The sequence below is a fragment of the Macaca nemestrina genome, chromosome 2 (assembly GCF_043159975.1).
Source record: "Macaca nemestrina isolate mMacNem1 chromosome 2, mMacNem.hap1, whole genome shotgun sequence".
In the NCBI taxonomy this organism is placed as follows: Eukaryota; Metazoa; Chordata; class Mammalia; order Primates; family Cercopithecidae; genus Macaca; species Macaca nemestrina.
The window spans coordinates 202,837,397-202,858,692 of record NC_092126.1 but is presented as its reverse complement, the minus strand read 5'-3'; the positions used below and the strand labels follow the sequence as shown (position 1 = coordinate 202,858,692).

General features: G+C 37.8%; 1 protein-coding gene and 1 long non-coding RNA gene across 16 annotated transcripts in view; one reads left to right on the top strand and one right to left on the bottom strand.

The window, feature by feature from the left end:
- The window catches only part of LOC105485550 (uncharacterized), a 66,645-nt gene extending 61,027 nt beyond the window's left edge, over window positions 1-5,618 (bottom strand). The window contains exon 1 of the long non-coding RNA XR_011620437.1: window positions 5,473-5,618. This is a non-coding gene — a long non-coding RNA (uncharacterized lncRNA). The remainder of the gene's footprint in view (window positions 1-5,472) is intronic.
- Window positions 1-21,296, top strand: part of LOC105485558 (roundabout guidance receptor 2) — a 1,382,758-nt gene that overhangs the window by 329,051 nt on the left and 1,032,411 nt on the right. The gene's annotated exons all lie outside the window — the stretch shown is intronic.

Genomic DNA, 21,296 nt, shown 5'->3' with positions numbered 1-21,296 from the left:
AATAGTCCCTAGTCTTCCAAATTATCTCTGTGTCTCCTAATGAATTGCCATGGGGCAATTTCTTTTCTTATGGTATGGTGAATTTTAAAAAAGATACCGAGTTTATGTTTCTTCTTCATTTTATTCACATTCTGTTCTCCAGTTTGATAGAGCCACTATTTGAGGTCATTCATGAGCACTACAATATTTGGAGTATTCTTCTCCATAGAGTAAGGACATTAAAGTTATTGTCTAACTTCAGCGTATTATCATTACAAAGTAGCACACACCATTAGAGACAGACTCAGTGAAGGACATTATCATTATGTATTAGCACACATCATTAGACAGGAGTTTCAACTGCAGAACTTACTGAGGAGGATAGATTCGTAACATCACAGCCCTCCTGGGTAATATAACTCAAAATTGTTAAATCATTCAGCTGAGGTGAGCTTGGAACCCATGATTGGCACCTAACATCACTTTGAGCTTTCAGTGGCTATTTACTTTGTAAGAAACGGTTCTTTTTCCTGATTTGGAAGAAAGTCTTAAGGAAGCACCCAAGGAATTTTATCTTAATTCAATCCAGGTAAAACTCATTGCAAATAAAATAATAATAAAAATAAGTATAATAATTAACATTGATGCTTGGCTTAAGGCTTGGAAATATAACACATATGTCCAGATGAGGAAATTGAACATTTAAATATTTTTGAACATAAGAATATAACCAAAAGGTAGAGGGAAGTATAAATGTTGCTCAGTGAACTTATCTAAATGAAACAAAAGAAATAACACCATGTTCTCTTTTAAAATCTTAGCATTAAGTAATGTCAAAGTGATGTTTCTTTGTCCCACCAAATGTCAAGGTTATTTGTATATGATATGACTAAATGCCATTTCTCCATGAGGATTTTCTTAATATGCTGTTTATTCTCATGAAACATTAATGTACTCTATGAATATTTGCCTATGAAAAGGAAAAGCTACAAATTTTACAGTTCTCAGATGAAGATAAATTTTGAATGAGTTTAACTTGCATCATTTGCATTTTCTATGGATAACGAAAAATCATTTGTAAATAAAAGGTTTATCATGGAGCAAAAAAAATGGTATATTTGAGGATGTAACTTTAATCTAAACCACATTCTAGGAGTTAGTAGTTGTTGCGTTTTGCATGACTGAGAATATTTTAGCTGCTAATTCAGCAAAGAAGTATAAAATTAAGGGTAAATCTGATAAAATGCATCAATTAATTACCCAAAACTAATTTTTAATGTGTTTAATATTTATTTTAAAACTGCTCAGCCACCAATAGATATAAAGTTATGAAATAAAACAAATAGTTTATATGTATATATTTGTATAGATATTTCTATACATTACGACCAGTGGCAAAAATTTATAGGTTCTTAAGTAGCTTGTAAATACTAAAGCTTAGGGACCAGTTCCAATTCTATATTATAAGGAGAAAATAACAAAACACTGGTCTTGTTTTGCTACTAACAGTCAAAATAAAATACTCTCTAATTATTAGAGTAGTATGCATGTGCTACCGAGGCAATTGCTAACTCTAAATGGTTTTACATTTTGTTTTTAATTTTAGATGTATAAAGAAATATCCCAATCATTAGAAACATCATGTATAAGAATGAACAGGAGAAAGCCACTTATATGCTTGGCTGACTTTGTTGCAATTTTCAGCCCTTGAAAGTTCACTGAGAGGGGAAGGGGACATACAAAAGGTTTTAATACTCATTTCACCAGAAGTAAACCCCCTAAACACATACACATACCTTTTTTAGTTTATGTGTGTGTTTTTTTTTTTAGGCAAGGAGATCATTTCAGCTGACCTTTTATTCTTTGTTAAATGGTTATATGTGTTACAGATTTGTATGGCATGTCATTTTATTGCTTTACTTATAGTACCTTGTGCGATTTTACTGTTTGTAAATAAGTATTGCTGTGTGTACAGGTATCCTTTTCAGCAGATAGAAGATTCTTACATGCTTTGGTCTGTTCAGATCTCAGAAGACTATACATTCAGTGCATAATTGCATTCTGCTTTGCATTATGTGCTGAAAATGGTTTTACCCAAATCTCTGCAGATACCACATCTTAAAAGGCTGGTAAAACCAAGAATGGTGCATAGCTCTGATGATTCCAAGTCCTTTGAACATCTTTACGACCTATTAAGAACTAATAGATATTGAATTCAAATCCTAACTTCACCATCTACCAAGTGTGAAAACTTGGACAAATTCTTAACTTTTCTGAGCCCTAAGTTCCTCATCTGTAAATGAAAATAAAATAGCACCCAGTTCATATGTGTTACTGTGAGGTTTAAATGAGTTAATATTTGTAAACCACTTAGAAAATAGTTCCTGAAAAACAGGTACCATGTAAGTACTTGTTACTGCTATTAGTTTTAATTCAAGGAGAGATTTTAAAATAAAATTATTTTAAATCTAGTTTATGAAATTCAACTGTATATAAAGACAGACTCCACGGTACGGCAGTAATGCATAATAAAATGCCAAACAAAAATGCTAATTATGATGAAATGCTTGTCAAATGATTAACTCTACAAATATCCCAGTGACACCATTGTAAGCTGTGTGGTTCATACATGCTTTCTTGTTTGGGTTTCACCTTTCCCACTCCTTGTTTATTATACCACTTATTCAAAACCATCCCTTAGTCTCCTTAAGACCCTATACTGACCTTGTATCCTTCTTTGTGAATAATATCTATTCTTGAGGCTCATGTGTGTGATCCCAACACTTTGGGAGGCTGAGGCAGGAGGATTGATTGGGCTCCGGAGTTTGCAACTAGCATGGACAACATAGTGAGACCTCATATTCACTTGAAAAAAAAAAAAAAACCATAGCCAGGTGTAGTGGCGCACACCTGTAGTCCCACCTACTTGGGAGGCTAAGGTGGGAGGACTGCTTGAGCCCAGGAGTTCAAGGATAGCGTGAGCCATGATCATGCCACTGACCTCCAGCTGAGAAAAAGAGCAAGACTCTGTCTCAAAAATGAAAAACTCATTCTATTTTATTGTTCTATTTAACAATCCCATCCCCTATCACCCATCACTTTATCTACAACAGGAGTCATTCAAAAAACTCAAAAGCCAGATAGTTCAAAATGCAAGATTCTTCATTGTCTGGTCCAAATCTGTCTTTCCAGTTTCAATCCCCATCATTTCCTTAATGCCCCCTCTGCCCCAGTCATTGACCACCAGGATCTCCCCACATGTGCTGTTCTCTTTTCAAACCTCTGAGAACTTGCACATATTGTTTCTTTGCCTACAATCTCTCTCTTATCCACTTGTCAAGCTTCTATGTATACTTTATTACTTGGCTTACACTGTGATTTCTATTCCCAAAAGAGTGCCAAGAAACTACATATGTTCCAGGCACCTGTCGATAAAGAAAATCCTACCACTGAATCCAAGTCAGGCGCTGAGGTCCTGATATCCAGTGACAGGCTTCTCTGATGTGAGAGCCTTCCTCCACTGTGTATTTCTGCCATGCTCCACAGATCTTGCAATCTTACCCTTTCTCTCTCACTCCTCTGGTACTATCTGCTCTCTTCACTCAAGAATCAGTGAAGCATCAATGTATGTACTGTCTGAAATCCTCCAGGCATAAAAGTGAGCTGCGGCTTTTTCTACTGTGCCCCCGTACACTTGCAACTAATAATAAAACTTTAGGCTTAAATACTTTTTCAATATGTACATTGACTAGAGCATTTTTACACACATTTGGAGTGTATTGAGGGACACAAAATGCTAGAGAAACACTACAGAAACAACTTTTTTCCAGGTAGGTAAGAACAGAAGAGAGATCGTGCCAATGTGCTCGGGTTTATTTTTGTCTGCTGAGGCGTTGGTGCACTAAATGGGTTTCTGAGGTTTAATGAGTCTCATTGGTTCTAATTAGAGTAACCTTGGTAGAAATAGATATTATTACTCTGAAAATCATGGCTAAATTGCTGTTAAATAATTTGCATTCTATTACATGCTTTATGTGCTAATACAGACAGAAGCATCCAGATCCAAGTCCTTAAGTATGTACTAATGCATACCAGCAATTTTAGCCTCATGTAATAAGGATTTAAAATGTGTCTGACACATTGTATCCAATCTACACTCTAAAGTATCTTTCCAAGTAATTAGATATGTCATGCACTGCAGCCTTAAACAGGCACAATTTTGTCTATACTTCCAGAACCTAGATTATTCTGAAATCTTTAACAATATAAGGTTAGATACCATTTGCACTGAGTACCCACTAGGTGCCAACTCCTTTAAAGTGCATTTTTACTTTCATTATCTCAACTTTGTAATGTAGGCATCATTATTCCCATTTTACAGAAGATAAAATTGAAGCAAAGTCAAGTTTAGGGGATTTTCAAGGTTGTATAGTACAATTGGGTGACAAAATTTTTGCTCTTTCAATGATAATGAGGCCTCTGACATTTTCCTTTCTCATAAGACTACAATTAGTGTAGCTTATATATTTTATCAGTCAACAACTATCTTTTGAGCATTTGTACACCCCGGACTGTGTAGCAGACTGTTGGTTTTATACAGAATAATAAGAATACTCTTTCCTTTCTCCATTAAAAAAAAAAAGGCGATTATATTCTCACTTGAAAAAGATTATGAATACTTGAATATAATTGTGTAAGAATTAACTGCTAATGTATTAATTTCAACCATTACACTATTTTATAAGTTTTTATTTCACATGCCATAAATTGTAACAAAGAATTTACGATATAGGAATTTCTTACATTTACCACACATTTTTAAATTTAGTCTTAGGGTCAAGAACAGAAAGCGACTGGTAAGTGGCAGCTTGTTTTCTCAACTTAGTCCCTTCCAGGTCAAACTTACGTTTGGGTGAATCTGATTGGTAGCCTCAAGTCACAAGACTATGTTAGGTTCTCTCTTTTATATTAATTCGTAATTCTTGAAATTTCCCACCAAGAAATGGTATTTCTCATTGCCCAGAAAGCATCACAAATGTACCTTAGAATGTCTTTATAGAGGCCGGGTGCGGTGGCTCAGCCTGTAATCCCAGCACTTTGGGAGGCCGAGCTGGTCAGATCACAAGGTCAGGAGATCGAGACCATCCTTAACACGGTGAAACCCTGTCTCTACTAAAAATACAAAAACGAGCCGGGCGTGGTGGCGGCGCCTGTGGTCCCAGCTCCTCGGGAGGCTGAGGCAGGAGAATGGCGGGAACCCGGGGGGCGGAGCTTGCAGGGAGCCAAGATGGCGCCGCTCACTCCAGCCTGGGCCACAGAGCCAGACTCCGCCTCAAAAAAAAAAAAAAAAAAAATGCAGGCCGGGTGCAGTGGCTCACGCCTGTAATCCCAGCACTTTGGGAGGCCGAGGCAGGTGGATCACAAGGTCAAGAAAGCTAGAGTATTCTGGCCAACATGGTGAAACCGCGTCTCTACTAAAAATACAAAAATTACCTCGGCGTGGTGGCGGCGCCTGTGGTCCCAGCTCCTCGGGAGGCTGAGGCAGGAGAATGGCGGGAACCCGGGGGGCGGAGCTTGCAGGGAGCCAAGATGGCGCCGCTCACTCCAGCCTGGGCCACAGAGCGAGCCTCCCTCTCAGAAAAGAAAAATGTCTTTATAGAAAACTACGATATCTGAAAAATGAATTTTGAAAAATACTTCTCTACTAGTCCAGCCACCAAGATGAATAACTAAATAGTAAGCATTATAAATTGTAATATTTGGGGGTTTAGCCATGCAATTCTAAATCATCTCTAATGCTATAGCTTCTAATCACAAGTTTGCATTTATCTTTTCCCATCATAAGCCATTTAATGCAGTTGCCGTAATCCATCTCCTTGCTTCATTTTTTCTAGTAAAATAACAGAGTAGATCTATCAATTTTATATACCGATTTGTCCCCATGATGCCAAAAAGCTGGATGTAAAATACTGATTAATAAAATTCCCTTTTATATAGCGGAATTCAATCTTTATCCAAAGGAATCATAAAGCTCTCAAGCCAGCTTGTGTGTGGAAACCACGGCTATTTTCATTTTCTTTTTTTTTCTTTTTTTTTTTTTTCTGGAGACGGCGTCTCGCTCTGTCGCCCAGGCTGGAGTGCAGTGGCCGGATCTCGGCTCACTGCAAGCTCCGCCTCCCGGGTTCCCGCCATTCTCCTGCCTCAGCCTCCCGAGTAGCTGGGACCACAGGCGCCGCCACCTCGCCCGGCTAGTTTTTTGTATTTTTTAGTAGAGACGGGGTTTCACTGTGTTAGCCGGGATGGTCTCGATCTCCTGACCTCGTGATCCGCCCGTCTCGGCCTCCCAAAGTGCTGGGATTACAGGCTTGAGCCACCGCGCCCGGCCGGCTATTTTCATTTTCTACTTATCATGTTTATATTAGCTTCCTTTTAAGAAACCTGTATTGTAAAACATATAACTAAAGACTACATGAAATGTATTCAACAACTTACTCAATATTGTGTGAGTTTCTATTCTAGGCACCAGAGTTACTGCAGTAAACAACACAGCCAGATGTCACTTTTTGTGGAGCTTACATGTACTATGGGGGCCAAAAATTAAGCAAATAATCAACGAAAATGCATTTTGAATCAGATGGTATTAAGTGCAGCAGGAAAAAAAAATGTCAAGAAGTTTGGAAAATGCAGGGAGAGGGAGAAGCTTTAAGTAGGATGGTTAGAGAAGGCAAAAAAAAAAAAAAGAAGTAAAGGAGGAAGTTACATGGATCTATGAGAAAAAGTTGTTCCTGGCAGAGCAAAAGCTCCAAAACTTCAATATGCTTGACATGTTTGCGGGACAGCAAGGAAATCAGTACAGCTGGCAAATAAATAAAAGGCATTATTAGCAGGAAGTGCGATGTTGTGGGGAAAAAGGGAGTTGGATCATACAGGACTTTGTAAGTCAATATAAAACCTTTGGTTCTTACTCAGGGAAATGGGAATCCACTGGAAGATTTTGAACAGATAAAAATGTGATTTTTTTTTTCCCACAAGGATTCTATTGCCTTTGGTGTGTTAAAAAGAGTGAGGGGGAAGGGCAAAGGTCAAAGTAGGCAACTGACCCAGTGAAATGATCCAGGTGAAAGTTAGATTATTGCATAACCCAGGGTGGGAGTAGCAAAGATAGTGAGAAGTACTTAGCATCATCTTGTATTTTCAGATTGTGTCAACATAGTTTGGATGATAAATCTAATAGATTCAGAAGCAGAAGACTTTAAGAATAAGATAATTCCAAAGTTTTTGTTTTAGCAGCTGAAAGAATGGGGTCACCATTTATTGAAATGGAAAACACTTAAAACAGTTTTGAGGGAGAAGATCAGGAGTCAGTGTTTTAGATGTTAAGATCAATGTTCCCACTATGTGAACATGTAAGTAGAAAGTTGTATATATAAATCTGGACTTCTGGGGAGTGGTCCGTGGTAGAGATATAAACTGGGAAGTTTCCAGTATAGCAAACATATCTAGAGGCTGAGCCTGGAGAAGACAATACGTAGAAAGGACACATAGCAAAACAGAGATGAGTTCAGGTTGATGGAAAATAAAGTAGGGCCTGCCCAAATGAGATTGCTGAGAAGGGATCAAAAAAGTACCAACAAAATGAGGAGAGATAAGGAAGTATTTTGTGGAAGGAGTCCAATGTTGCTGCTAAGTCCATGACATGATACATAGCATGTATAGTTTAAATAATAACAGTGATAACAACAATAAAGCCAACATCTCTATCCATTATCAGCTTAGGAAACAGTGTATTCTCTTTCTTAACTTATTGTCACTTAGATTCTTTTTATTTTATTTATTTATTTATTTATTTATTTATTTATTTTTGAGACGGAGTCTTGCTGTGTCACCCAGGCTGGAGTGCAGTGGTGCGATCTCGGCTCACTGCAACCTCCACCTCCCGAGTTCACACCATTCTCTTGCCTCAGCCTCCCGAGTAGCTAGGACTACAGGCACCTGCCACCATGCCCGGCTAATTTTTTGTATTTTTAGTAGAGGCGGAGTTTCACCATGTTAGCCAGGATGGTCTTGATCTCCTGACCTAGTGATCTGCCGGCCTCCATCTCCCAAAGTGCTGGGATTACAGGCGTGGGCCTCCACGCCCAGCCCTGTCATTTAGATGCTTAAGGGACAATCTAATATGCCTCTATTCAAGGAGATGAGAAAGCTAGAATAACTTGTAGAGGTAGTGGATATATTTCTTGATGTGAGAGTTACCCATTATATCAATGCAAAATATTTCTCATATTTTCCAAGTTTAACATGCGTAGATAAGCACAATTTGGTTGTTACTTCCTTCACCTTACTTAGTTTGCATTCTTCTTTCGAATTAATGGACTCTCTTACAGGGCTTAATTTTACTCTCTCTACACTGTAACCTAACCCTCCTACATTGGAGCTTCAGTCATTGAAGTATGAAATTTTCATTTGAGCTTTGTAGTTCACCTCAAAGAGCAAATCTAAATGGATTGTATCTAAGAGTTCCAGAGAGAGCCAGAGCATCCCACATATTCATGCTGTAAGGGATAAAGATAACTGTTTAGCTGTGCCCCCAGATAGGCATATTATTCATGTATGGAAGCAACTGGCTTTAGCATGCAGCTGATGGCTGCTAAGGAATGTCTCACATCGACTGTCATATCCCAGCAGTGCAAATTTACAAGAAGATGAAACAACTCTCTAATCCCTTAAACTGTTAATACGTAGCTAAGAATCCTTGTCCATAACTAATAAAATTTACATGTACTAAGCTTCAATTTCTTTGAAAGTCTGTTTTATTTGATTTTTCAGAAAGTGATAAGGAAAATATTAAAGTGTAACAGACACTGAGAGGATGTGTTTGGAAGGGAAGAGGAATGTAACAGGAGTTCAATGTATAAATGAAGTGCATCTTCAGAATGCTCACTTGTTTGCCTGTATTAATTATTTCTGCAGTGGGAGTGCAGCAAATGATGTTTCTGAAAGTGAAATTAATGCTTGTGTGGTTTAAGGGAATTTTTTTCTTGTTTAATATTCTTTTCCTATATATGTGAATTTTGACCATAATCCTAAAACTAAGTCTAGAAACAAATGAATACCCAAAAATGGCAGGAATAGTTGATGACTATAAATTAGTTACTTTGAATATATTATAACAAGAGTAGTTTTAAGTCCTTCGGCTAAGGAAAAAAGGTACTATATATTAGGTGACTTAAGTCATAAAAAAGTAAAGCTTTTGGTTTGAGTTATCAAGCCAAAATGATTTCTAAGCTTCAAATGGATCTAAGCAGAATAAATGTGCCTCCTACGTGATTTTATTCTCTAGAGATATCGTTTGTCCTTTTTCAGTTCCCACTTAATATTTGTCAACTGCTAAGATAAAAACAACGTGTGTTTTTTTCTTTTCTTTTCTTTTCTTTCTTTTCTTTTCTTTTCTTTTTTTTTTTTAATTGAGACAGTATCTCACTCTGCCACCCAGGCTGGAGTGCAGTGGCACGATTGCAGCTTACCACAACCCCAAACTCCTGGACTCTAGTGGCCCTCACACCACAGCCTCCAGTGGTTCTAGGACTACAGTCACACGTTATCCACTAATTTCTAGTTTTTTTTTTTAATAGGTGGGGTCTTGCTATGTTGTCCAGGCTTGTCCTGAGCTCCAGGCCTCAAAGAATCACCTTGAGCTCCCAAAGTGCTGAGATTAAAGGTGTGAAAATTCAAATTTCAAAAAGCAAATCCAGTCTTACCTACTATCTCATTTCATGCCTCTCTGAAAAGGAAACTTTTTTTCCTCACTGGTCTAAAAACTTGTATCTAATTTTGTCTGATATGCTTCTCTTTAAACAACTGTGAAAATCTAGTCAAAAATGATTATTTTCTTTCAGATGAAATGTATTTATTTTGTGACTCACATCTATCAATTCTGCTAGTTTTCTTTGTGCTGTTGTTTGTCCGTTTCAGTTTTCCAATTTGTAATCTCACAGAATTTCCTATAGAAATAAAAGAAGGCAATATATAGTTAAGAGTTTTTGAAATGTAGTCAATTATGAATCTAACAAACATGATGTAAGTTTTCCAAGTAGAAGTCTATATTCTAGAAGTTGTACATTGGTACCCATCATTCCAAGTATGTCGAAGGTATACAAAGTCAACATAATATAGTCACTTCTGTAGAAGTGGTGACGTTGCAATTGTAGCAGTTGCATTGACTATACCATCTCTCACCCAGATTCCCTTGAAACCAACATCACACATTTGGAAAAGAGCTGAAACTGAGAGAAAGTAGCTAGATTCTCAAACCTAGTGTATCTGGTTGTGCTCAATGACACGAATGGTTCAAAAAAAATCACTTGGATGTAAGGAGGGTGAGAGTAAATCCACTCAAAATCCACACTGTTCTTGTTCAAAGCAACCAAAACATAGTAACAGTTTTCTTTATTATGTACAACTATTTTTTTTCCAATTGCATTAGTCAGGGTTCTCTAGAGGGTCAGAAGTAATAGATAGATGTATACATAAAGGAGAGTTTCTTAAGGAGTGTTGATTCACATGATCACAAGATGAGGTCCCACAACAGGCCCTCTGCAAGCTGAGGAGTAAAGAAGCCAGTGCAAGACCCAAAGCTGAAGAGCTTGGAGTCCAATATTTGTGGGCAGGTGGCATCCTGCGTGGGAGAAAGATGCAGGCCAAAAGACTAAACCAATCTAGTCTTCCCATGTTCTTCACCTGCTTTTACTCTGGCCACGCTGGCAGTTGATTTGATGATGCTCACCTAGATTGAGGGTGCGTCTGCCTTTCCCCTCCACTGATTCAAATGTTAATCCCCTTTGACAACATCCTCACAGACACACCCAGAAACAATCATTTGCACCCTTCTATCCGATCAAATCGACACTCAATATTAACCATCACACCAGTCTTTAGTAAATTTTGGATAGGTATATCTTTAGAGAATAAACGTATTATCATCAAACTTGCTTATAGTAATATAATCTAAGTGAAAACAGCACATTGCTATCTATGCAAGTACATCTTCAACACCCCTTTCCAAACAACTTACCATACTTTTCTGAAAATTCTGGGGGTTGCCAATGCCATGATAACATGCCTGCTGTGCCTTCATTTTGTGTTTTCCTCATCTTTCTCCATCTCTTTTGACAGATATAATCAGGTGAGTAGCTGTTTTTTGCTGCTGCCTCCCCACTTGGCTGACTTCGCTTTGCATTCTTCTTCTAGTACAGCAGCTCCTCAAATAATGTCATTTTGTTGTAATGTTGATGGGAGAATATATTGACTACTGGCATGTTCTCCCTATGTCTGCGTGGGTTTCCTTCCACATCACAAAGATGTGCATGTTAGGCTGACTGGCGTATCTACTTTGTTCAGGTCTGCGTGAGTGTGGGTGTACCTGAGCATGCCCTGCAGTGGGGTGGTGTCCTGTCCAGGGTTGGTTCCTGCCCTGAGCTTATGCACCGAGATGGCTTTGGCCACTCAGGAACTTGAACTGGAATAAGCGAGTAAATAATTGTGCTACTTGTATTTGTTAATCTCTCTTAAACATACATATAGCTCACATTCATTTCAATGTTTAATATTAGACATGTTTTGGTCTTTATTTAGAAGTTTGTGAAATTTATGTGATCAGAAGTATGCTGCATGAACTTAACTCCTGTTTATATCAATTACCAAATGGTAAAAATTGGTTTCCTTATACATTGTTTCACTTAAGGTAGAAATTTCTAAGAACCTGTGGATGATGTTAGGTGAAAACTTACTGTATCATGTAGAGATTTTAAGCTAAACCATCTGAGTGGTGAATGGAGAAATTGACAAAAATTAAAAAGTTTGAGGTGCTGGTTAAAAATGACTCCAGGTATGTAAGATCAATATCTTTTAAAAAATAAATGTTTTTTTAAACACAGATAATCTGAAGATAGAGTATCTGCAGCTAAATCTACCTCTCTATTATGTATTTCTTAAACCGTGGTTATCCTAAAACTGAATCCTAAAATTAAATTCAATAACTTTGTACATCGAGAGATGCAGAGAAGGGACAAATGGGAAACTTACAAATCTAGAACACATTTCTCTTCGATGTCTAAATTCACATACTAAATTTAAAGTCCAAAAGTAACCATCCGGAGTGTATGTGTGTTGGGGTGAAGGTGTGAGATTTTAGCTGTATCTTTCAGCAAAGAGTTAGTGGTATCTATTATGACTTTAATATCTAAACTTCTTTTATTTCCAGAATTATTGGAAAAGAAGGTAAAATAATAAATATAATTGAGAAAAATGGAGGCGATAGTACATTTTATGATGGTTAAGGGAAATATTAAATCTAATTTTAATTTTATTCAATAGAAAAACACTAATATTAAAATGAATGTCTTTCGGAAGCCAAGTTATAGAATAGTAGTTTATGTAACAATGCTCAGTGTAGGTTAGAAACAATCTTGCTATATTTTAGGAAACAAAATCTTGTCATCTTTTGTTGGCATTAAAATGCAGGAGCCTCTGGTAAAGATTCCCTTGCTTGGACAATAATGAAAAGGTTCCCATTCTCTAGTTTATGGGTAGAAAAAAAAGTAAGTATTTTGCAGCCCAAGGGCATAGGGCATGGCACAATAAGCACACAGCATTTGAGATGGATCAAAGAGGGTATTATTCAAGTTCTGAATCTGGGGATAAAAAGAAAAAGAAAAGCAGAAAATATGCCTCCATTGTAAACATAAGATCATAAGCCGGGATCCTTATGAAATCAGGACTGGTTTGGAAAGGCAGATTTTAAAAAGAAAATGGAAAAATCCTTTCGCATAGATTTAGAGCATGGTCAGGGTGTCAGATGTCTCTTCTCAATGGCAACTGGCTATAGGGCATTGAAAAAACCACAATTATTGCTAAACCTGGCTTCTTGGTCAGTTAATTAGCAATCCTACCTCCCTAGTCCAAAGAGGAGGAGTAAATAAGTAACTTTAAGTATTGGCAGATGACCACTTTATGTTCTTTCTACTTCTGCACTTGTGTTTGCTGTGTAAAGATGATGAGAAATAACTGTTAGCCAACCAGCCAGCCAGGAAAGAAAGAATGTTCATTGTCTCTACACTACCAAGGAGGTTTAGATTACAATAATAAGGCATTACTTGAGCAAATACCAACTTATATCATTATCTGGAAAGAGTTTAGCAAGCTACTGAATAAAAATCTGTTTCTTCATGTATTCAGTCATTCATTTATCTGACACATCCTAATAGTGAGTTGATGTGAGACTCTGATATTGTACCCCCTTTCTCTGCACGAGGAGTTGAAATCATTCAGCAGGCTTAGCAAAGAAACGTAAAGTAGGACTATGAGTTATAAACATGAATTGTCACTAGCTTGCAAGGTAACATTGGAGAAGTCACTTAATTTCAGTAGAATCCTATAATGTCCTCATCTGTAAGTGAGACTAGGCGTAAGTTTTCATTGAGCACTTGGCAAATAGACCTTGGGAAGGAAATGATAGATTCAGTTCCTTTGTCACAGCTGAGCTGTCACACATCCTTGCTTGCTTCTGTGCATTAGCCTGTTTAAGTACATCAAGGAAGTGCCTCAAGCCTTACCTGTTAATGCATTTATCTGGCATTAGGGGCTACCTGAGTGTAATGAATGGTGTCTAAAGAAGGCCGCCTCATTGTGAGATAAGGTAGAGCACAATTCTTACCAAATGTCATAGAATTAAAGTCATAACGTTTGTAAAACAATAGGAAATCGTTAAAGAAATGAAAATTAGAAGCTGGAAATGATAAACCAAGAAAAGATTCATACCATCACATTAAGAATATCATTATCAATACGGGATCTAGATCATGAGTCATTTTAACTTACATAGTATGCTAACTAGACATAAAATCACAAGGGTACATTTCTCAGTTAATGAATTTCAAAAACATAAGTAATTATGTACGAACAAGTCATCCAATACATCCTATACATTTGGATGTCTAATGTTTTGTAAGGAAAACATAACCAACACATGTGAATGACCCATCTCCTCATATGTTATGCTAAATCACTAGAGGAGCCATTGCTGTCACAATAACAATACAATGAAAAATGTGTTAATCAAATATCTAGTTAAATAGATTGTGGAAAATACATTTTTTATTCAGCTTGCTGAAAGGATAAAGAAAATTGCATTATAGCATTGCGCCTTTCAGATGAATATTACTTGTTTAGCCCACAGGGAAAGATGCCACAACTTGTTTACAGGATTATTGTAATTCTAATTAAACCCATACTTCCAAAGTAAGAATTGCAATGGGAATATAGCTTGAAATTAGTAAGAGGAGAATTTTTAAATGTGTCAATACCAGGGACTTCTTTTAATAGTATTTATTGTATCAAAATGTAAAAGAAAGATGATCTTTAAAACAGGCTGTTTTGAGCTCTAAGAATCACAGCAATAAAAACAAATATTTTCTTATTTATTTATTACCCTCCCCCTGCACATGAAATCAGCCAAGCAAGTACTTGAGAGCCATAACGGGTAGCTGCAGAAGATCTCCCGTTTTTTATGAATTTATTGTGAGTTAAGGCCAAAAGAGACACTTTTAGTTTGGGGTAAAAAGTGGAGGGGAAATGAGTGGAAAATGAATGAAAGCAAAATGTCTGTTGGAAAGATCTCATCCACATTCTCATCATTCACAAAAAGAAAAAGACGCGAAGGAGAAAGAAGATGAGAAAAGTCAGCACTCCTAGAGTTTTGAAAGAGTCTTTGTTGGAAACACCAACCAAATAAGCAAACTGTGACCTGGGAACGCGACCTAGTTGAATTCACTAGACCCGAGAAATGGTTTTCCAAAGCACTTTCTCCCTATCTTCCATGAAATGTAAGGAAATAGTCTAGGCCAGGCATGTCCTAAATGCTTGATGTGAATTAATCTGCACAACAATTCTATGAGGTAGATACAATTGTTATCCCCACTTTACAGATGAGGAATTAAGGTAGGGAATGCTTACATAATTTAATCAAGAACAACCAGCTAATAAGTAGCAGAGCTGGGATTTGCACTGGGTGCCCACAGCCTCAGCTTTTATCTAGTATGCTACACCGATCCCCCAGCAAGCATTACTGACTGAGAGTCAACTCATAACTGCTTGCCTACAGTTGATGCATTTGTGTGCAACATTGACCTTGCAAAATCATTTTTAAATGCGTCATTAATTTAAAAGATAATGTAATGGAAAGAATACTGTATTCATTTGCTAACACCACAATTTTGCTAATCACAAAATACCACAGATTGGAAGGCTTAAACAACAGAAATTTATTTTCTCACAGTTCTGCAAGCTAGAGGAACAAGAAATCAAAGTTGAATTTCTTTCACAGCTTTTCTCCTTGGCTTGCAGATAGCTGCCTTCTCATTGTGTCCTCACGTGGTCTTTCTTCTGAGCTCCTGCATCCCTAGTTTCAATTTAGTGGGTCTAAATTTCCTCTGCTTAAAAGGAGGTCAGGCCAGGCACAGTGGCTCATGCCTGTAATCCCAGCACTCTGGGAAGCCGAGGCAGGCAGATCACTTGAGGTCAGGAGTTCCAGACCATCCTGGCCAACATGGTAAAACCCTGTCTCTACTAAAAATACAAAAATTAGCCAGGTGTGGTGGCATGTTCCTGTAATCCCAGCTACTCAGAAGACTGAGGCAGGAGAATCGCTTGAACCTAGGAGGCAGGGGTTGCAGTGAGCTGAGATCCTGCCACTGCACTCCAGCCTGGGCAACAAAGCAAGACTTGGTCTCAAAAATAAAAAAAGGACATCAGTCAGATTGAATTAGGGCCCACTCTAATGGCCTCAATTTTGATTAATCACGTCTTCATAGGCTCTGTCTCCAAATACAGTCACATTTAGAAGTGCTAGGAGTTAGAGCTTCAACAAAAGAATTTGCAAGGCACACACTTCATCCAATAACATAGGAGTCCCCAACCCAGAGCACCAGACCAGTACCAGTAAGTGGCCTGTTAGAACCTGGCCACGCAGCAGGTGAGCAGCAGGCCCACAAGCGTTACTCCAGAGCTCTGCCCTCTGTCAGATCGGTGGCGGCATTAGATTCTCAGAGGAGTGTGAACCCTATTGTGAACTGCACATGCAAGGGATCTAGGTTGCGCGCTCCTTAAAAGAATATAACGTCTGATGGTCGGATGATCTGAGGTGGAACAGTTCCATCCTGAAACCATCTGCTCCAAACCCACTGTGGAAAAACTGTCTTCCATGAAACCAGTCCCTTGCGCCAAAATGTTGGGGATCGCTGCTATAACAAATAATAATATCGGTGTTGTTACTGGAGTTCTTATTCGGGTTTTGCTGCTGTGTGATTTAGACTGAGTCATTTCCTTTCTTTCGAAGGGCACCTGCTCCCTAACACTGATGCTGTCTGGCTCTTGACTGAGTTTATATCTTCAGCTTCCCTAATTCTGTGAATCATGCTGTCATCTTCGTGTGTACATACACATAGATAAGGCTTTTTTGCCTAAGGTAGCTAGAGATTTTGTTGCATAAAACTCACAACTTCTAATTAGAACGCTGACTTTTGTTCATAGCTTTGCTGGGCTTTTGATATACTCTGGTTTATCCAGTCTGTAAAATGGAGTAAATAATGCTTATGTCATAGCAATGCCGGGAGAACTGAATGAGATATTGTATGTGAATGGCTGGGTGCAATGTTTGAAAAGAGGGAGGTACTTTGCAAATGTCCATTTTCTGTTTCTCACTCCCCAGCTCTTCCAGCTTTCATGCTTACTCTTTCATTGCCTTTGAACTTCCCCTCTATTTCAGCATTTATCTCACGTACTCTTGGCCAAGCATCATAAAAGCTACTTTCCATCTTCTCTATGATAGAGATTTTCAAAACTTCCGATGCGAGTGCAGACATTTCCTCACGAGCTCAAAAACAAGGGGATTCATGATTCAACTTGGCTTTCAAAAATCTTCAAATTTTAGAATTTAACAGAATTGTTTGTTGTATTCAACATTTCCTGGAACACTGACTTTGGCTTAGAAAACTTCTTCAGAACTGAGCAGGAGAGGCAAGGCTCTGGGGCTGCTCTGGACCACACAAAGTTGGACAATTAGCAGAGCATTAGCCCAGCCTATTAGCCTGACTGCTGACAACCAATGACAACTGTGAGCTTTATGTTTTTATGTTGATGATTTATGTTGATTCAGGTTACATTTGAGACTTAATTCTCTACTTAATCATTTGGACATATTTCATAAAATAATAGTCACGTGATACTATTTTATCATAAAAAATAATGATTATACATAATTTTATGTATTTATTTCCATCACTTATCCTCATTCTCTCCTACTAAAAGTTAAAAATATTGCATAAATCCCAAAGGAGTAATGACATTGAGACAAGAAAAATTTATGGGTGTTATTTCCAGATATAGAGGAGGCAATGTAGGTTGAATCTCTTTGGCTTAAAAGCAAGTGATAAGAATCTGTTGCTTATGTCATGTGCTGGTGAGTAATATTGGCATCTGCCTGTCATCTTTAGTCTGTAAACTACCTTTAGATGAAGTTGCAGTTAGTGATAATTGGACAATGTTAATTATCCAAGCCCCAAGCCCCCCAAATTAAAGGACGTTGATTCAAGAGAAGCTCACGGAACCATAGCTGAGGCAGTTTTTCAAGAAAGGTGGTTTCCAGCGTCACTCAGAGCAGCATCATCATGAATTGTGAGTGCCCAGTGCTGACTCCCAGCAATGGTCCAAATTTACCGGATTCCAGAAACCCAGATTCAAAGACACACAGGGTGCAAGTCTTTGGAAGCAACACTTAGGCAGAATTTGGAGCAAAACTCTAGATAAGGCTCTTATCCAAGTTAGAACGGATTCCTATAGGCGGCTTGTCCAAAGCCATAGTAGGACCCGACCACGGCTCCCAGGCCGTTAGAGGTGACTTCAGAGTGGTGCTCATAGTGCGTTGTTTATAGATCGCAGGAACTGTAACAAAGGCAAGAGACTCAGGTTGCTTCTAGGTAGGGTGACAATAGATGATTTAAGACCTTCAGAAGTCCCAGAAAGCAGTAGTATTGATATCAGCCAGGGTGAGGGGAAGGAGGACAAAGTGGGTAGAACAGAGTGATGGCAGGCCAACCATGGGGGGAAACTGTGGTGGTGAATTCAAGGAGAGTGAGCCCTGGTGATTTCCAGGGGAGCTTTGGGACTGAGTGAGCAGCAGGGAATGGATAGGATGCCTTCTCAAGAGTGTGAAATAAATGGGGAGCCTTAGGGCGTACATGGTTAGTTTAACATCTCCAGCCCAACTTTGGAGCCAGTCAGGAGGACGATACAGCAGTGTTCACAATGTTCACAACAGCAGCAGTGGCCCAGGGAGGAGCCCTGTGTGTCTACAACCTAAGAGGCAACCAGCAGGAGAGTCTTCAGCAAGAGACAAGCCCTGGAGATTTTGAGGTTCACCAGGAGCTTCAAATTTGAGCTGACCTGGACTTCGGAAGGAGGCTAGATGGAAACTTAGGTACTTATATTTTCTGAAGACGGGACCCTTTCAAAGACTTCAAAGACCTGCATTTCTTTCTTTATAGAGTTCTAGAAATAAAGCAATGAAAAAAAAAATACTTGGGGGAAAACACCTACTTATCCCCCACCAAGGGACTGGGACAGGAGGGGTTGTGTGTACGTATGGCAGGGGAGCCAACTGAGTGTGGAGGCTGGTTTTTTACATTAAATTTCACAATTTCAGTATCGTTTTTCCCACATGCATGATTTTTAATTTGAAAAAATAACACTGCCCTTCCAGGCACATACACTGTTTTATATAACTCAGTGAAAGGTGAGCTTTTGAAATACTAGAGAAAAGCCATTAAGTAATAGAAGATATTTGGTTATTATAGAAACTATATTATGCGATAGCAAGTTTTCAAAAAGCTTTTTATATTATACCATCAGACTAATCTAGGAAAGTCTAACCTTTTGTCCTCATAAAAGCAGTGCTGCCAAAATTCATATAAGACACGATTTGTGATCCAGCAGGTGTACATAGAACCTAAAATAACAGGGTTTCTTGAAATACTATTGAGTCTCTGGATAGTATTATGGAGATATGCATATTAATTGTAAAAAATTTAAGTCAGATGAATAGAACTGACTTAATTTGCATTTTCTTATAGTATTAAGTGGCATAAAATCATAAGGTTCCTTTTTGTTTAAAAAATTGCCATTTTTTTAAGTGTTTGGAAGCATGAAGATACTGTCATGTACTTGATCCAGTCTTAAATTTTCAACTTTGTTCAAATGAATCCTACCTAAATAACCATCTGACATTTTTATCCAGTTCTAGGAAGCCCTCACATGAATGCATTTGAATGCTTTTGTGACTGTGTGAAATGAATCACTGATGATTCATGAAAGAGACAGTCCTATCATTAGCCTTGATAAAATGGTAATTTGATTATCTGATAGTCCTGTTGCTCATTCCATTTTTTGAACATGAATATTTAAAATATTGGAAGGGCAAAATAATTCCAAAGAAAGAATTGGTCAATAATTCAAAATAATACATTACTCACAATTCCTGTTAACTCTAGCTCCAGAATATCAAATTAGGGTTTTTAAAAAAAAATTTTAACATGGAAAAGTCACAAAAATATTTGTTGAATAAAAATATTTAAATTAGATTTGTGTCAATTTTATCTTCAACTATCAGCTCAGGTACATGAATTTAGAATGTTTATTTTTTTGAAAATTTTAAATTATTTGGTAAAAGTGGTTTCAGTCTATGTTTCCAGAAACAGCATAGCATGTTTAGAATCATCCATAATCGGTATAATGTTGCTATTTTTTAAAACTTCAAAATCATAACGATGAAGTTCTGTAGCTTATCAGTAGCCTTTTCTGTCCACTATCATCTGTCAACAGGTATTAGGCTGGTCTTTACTCTGAGTACGTTAAGAAAATAATAGAATGAATTATGATTGGTTCAGATCATTTCTGTATTTCAGCTTTTGGATATGGCAAACATACTGGTTTCTTTTCTTTAGACTTGAAAGTAGACGATAATTCACAGTTTTCGCGCTCACAGTCACGACCTGCTTGCCAAGCACCGGGGCGAGATCCAGGATGTGCTGCCTCAGGTCCCTCCGTTTCTTTGCCTTCATTTTGAAGCGTTTGGCACTTCTGTTCCCAAGACTCCAACCACACAGATACTCTGCTTGAACTGGCACAAAGCCCGAAGCTCTAGTTTATCTCACACCGCTTGTCAAACAAAGGTGTTCCACTGTAAATAAAAGTAGTGTGTATGTGTCTATACATGTGTGTATGTATACATGTGTATATGTGTCTATACGTGTGTGTATCCATGTGTGTATGTGTCTATCCATGTGTGTATGTATACATATGTATATGTGTCTATACATGTGTGTATGTATACATGTGTATATGTGTCTAAAGGTGTGTGTGTATCCATGTGTATATGTGTCTATACATGTGTGTATGTATACATGTGTACATGTGTCTGTACACGTGTGTGTATCCATATGTGTATGTGTCTATACATGTGTGTATGTATACATGTGTGTATGTGTCTATACATGTGTGTATCCATGTGTATATGTATCTGTGTGTGTGTATCCATGTGTATATGTATCTATATGTGTGTGTGTATCCATGTGTATATGTATCTATATGTGTGTGTATCCATGTGTATATGTATCTATACCTGTGTGTATCCATATGTATATGTATCTATACATGTATACATACATATTTACATATATGGACGTGAATATGTATATGTGTGTTTATATGTAATATACACAGGTATATATGTATGTGTGTATGTGTATCTATATGACATGTATATATGTGTGTATGTGTATGTATATGTACGTATATATACCTGTATGTTTGTATGTGTATGTATGTAAATGTATATACACATATATACATACATACACAAATAAATATATAAACATATATGTGTATATATAGGTGTACTTACACACACACACCCACCCAGACTGAGAAAACAAATTAGTACTATGAAATGAGGAGCAGTTTCTCATCAAATAGTTATTGTTCACAAAATGTCTATACCGTCATTTCTACTTTCCCTCACACACCTTTAAAAAGGACATACTATTTGTTCAATTTTAAGGAGGAAACAAGGTTCAAGAAGAATCGTGCAGAGGTGGGTGGAGGGAGAGAATGAGTAGTGAAGACATGATTCCTCTCACATGAATTCACCAGTACAGGATGCCGTTCTGCTGACACTCGAACAGAAACCACAGGGCGAAGGGTAACTTTGT